Here is a 3,089-nt window from a genome sequence, read left to right on the forward strand (position 1 = left end):
ATAAAAAGATACAAGAAACACGGAGCGGACACGATTCGCGCTCGTACCGTCGCGCAACGACGTGAACTGCCACAACTACGCGGTCACGTGATCTATGTTTGAGTTACTTTTCAAACGGCTCAATGTGATTGGCTGTGTCGCGATATTTCGAGGATCTCAATAACAGTGATATGCGACTATGATCAGTTAGGAAAGGGATCACTGAATGGCCGATGCAGATTCGAGAAATCTTTCCGTATATCCTGTGGTTTCGACTTGCACAAGGTAAGTTACACGAATGATTTGTCATTACCGGGAATGCTGAAAGCTAAAATTTCATGCGTTTGTTGTATGATAAAACGGTTGTCGCAAGAATATCTCGCAAAACGAGTCGCCGATAATATTGGGCGGTTTTTGCAAGTTCATCGCATTATGGCGATTCCGGATTCAAGTTGCTGCTTTGTCACGTTTTTGATCCGCCTCGCATCCGAAATATCGTTGGAGTATCGAAAGTAAATCTTGTACTACAAAACATGATGAAATAGACTTCGAAGGCGAATATTTCGTGAAAGAATTTATCGCGAGTTTGAATATATCGTGGAATGGCCTATGTCAGACCTGTGGTCGGTTTGCACTTTTCTATGGTTTTACTGTTGACTGCCGTTCCTATTACTTCCGCTTCATAACATCTAGACTCCTCTCGGATGCGTAAAACGCACGATCTCAAGGGATGATATTAGCCGCAAACTGGCCGTAGCCTTAGTCTATGTGAAAGTTCGAAGTATCACCCGTTTGTTATCTTATAAAAATTTAGGATTCAAAGCATATTGTTTATCTCTCTCGATTTGCCGAAACAAAAATCGGCAAGTGTTAACAATAAAATTTTTATTTTCTCCAAATAAGATTAATTGCAAACAGCGCGATAAAATATTATCAATGACCAATGTACTTTGAACAGGGTGCACTTATATATATATAATAAAAATATTTTATATTAATACAGTAGTTTCGCGAAAGAGATTTATTATCTCTTTATATATACATCTTTCAAGTGATTTATACAGAAACTAATAAAAATCATTTTCAATATTAATATTGTTGCGTATAAACTCTACGTCTTAAAAAATATATATGTTATATATATGTGTGTGTGTTTGTATGTAATTAATATTTACTAAATATAAAAATAATCGTATCATTAACATACAATTTCGTCATTGCAATATGCTAATTAAATATTGAATATCTGCTATATTGTAAAAATCCTCGCTACTAAAGCATCACTTTTTTATTAATAAATGATAATTATACATGAAAAATAATTAATAATAATTGTAATAGATATAGTGATACTTCACGTTAAAGTAAAGATCATCGTTCATTATGTTGTGTGTAGTATACATGTGTCATACTAGTATTTTTTTACATGACATAGAAGTGATAATATCTATTTCATACTTATTTATATAATACTTTTTATATAATAAGTTTATATAAATAATTCATATAAATAATTTATATAAGTTTATATAAATAATTTATATAAATTTATTATATAAATAAAGATGACTTTACGATAAACTGCAAAATACTAAACATTATCGTGACATTCTTGTAGAGCTAAGTTTTTTTTGGTAATGTATAAACTGTACACATTTATTATTATTATATAATAATTATGTTATTATTCACATAAGGGGCGTTCGAGGAGACAGTATTTAGTGCTACCGGGTCATTCTATCCTTGTGTACATGTAAAGAGTAATAAAGATAGAATGATAGCACTAAATAGTGTCTCCTCGAACACACCTATAGCAATATATATATATATATATATTGTGGCCGGTATTCTGATCTCCCTTTTATTAATAAAAGTGCCTCTAAAAGTGACTTAGAAATCACTAGTTGAGAAGCCATATTTAAGGCTAAGCACTATTATCGATAAGAAAAAATTCAAAATACGATCCTATATAACAAAAACTTCTATCTTAGTGATTTGATTACATCATACCAAAAGAATATACAAATAAATTAATTTCCTCATTAATAAACGCGGTCAATAACATCATTATTATAATTTATTAATAATATTTACTCACTCACGTATTGTATAGTAGGGCTCTGAAATATTCGAATATCTGAGATCGTTTTCGATTCAACCACCCAAATTTGCACTATTCTAGTGTGTGTGTAACACGGATAATTTATATAAATTCAGACCAGAGTTGAGATCCAGATCGGGAAGCATTATAGCCTCTTTTCCGCGGTGATTGATTGATTGATTGTCTCCAAATTTCAATCTCGATGCGTGTCGTTGCTTATTTTGATTTGCGGTTATTGCGAACGGCTATTATCGCGGAGATTATGCGTCTTGACAGTTCGTTAAAAGTGTTAACATCTTCTCATATAAAATTATTAAATATTTGAGAGGGATCTAAATTACTGTGATCGTGTTTGGTTGACTCCGCCACGAATTAAAATCCTATTTCAATTTTGACCCCGATTTCGGATCTGGATTTAAAGCGTCATGTTTATCCACTGTTTGTATAACTATCCTCCGATTGGATATCCGTTCAGATAATATCAGATTCGAATGAATATTTAAGCCCTACTGTGCAGATATTTTCGAATTATTGGTTGCATATTTAAATAATTTTTCAGAGTATATAAAATACTTTCGTATATTATTAAGAGATATAAAGTAGCGTCTCGGATAAGTGCATCCGCGAAACGAGGACGTACAAATCAAGATATACGATAACATTAAATGTGTACTGTATTCTCTATATGTATATATATATATATATATATATATATATAATAACATCTGAAATCAACCATATACTTAATTACTGAAAGATTTTGGTACCCAGATATTCAAAATTAACAGCACTAATAAACTTTTTTTGTATTCGTTAAATATATATATATATGTATATATATAGAGAATACAGTACAAAAACATTTAATGTTATCGTATATCTTGATTTGTACGTCCTCGTTTCGCGGGTGCAATTGTCCGAGACGCTACTTTATATCTCTTAATAATATACGAAAGTATATTTTATATACTCTGAAAAATTATTTAAATATGCAACCAATAATTCGAAA

Source organism: Dinoponera quadriceps, unplaced genomic scaffold (assembly GCF_001313825.1).
Source record: "Dinoponera quadriceps isolate SergipeBrazil2010 unplaced genomic scaffold, ASM131382v1 scaffold9, whole genome shotgun sequence".
Lineage (NCBI taxonomy): Eukaryota > Metazoa > Arthropoda > Insecta > Hymenoptera > Formicidae > Dinoponera > Dinoponera quadriceps.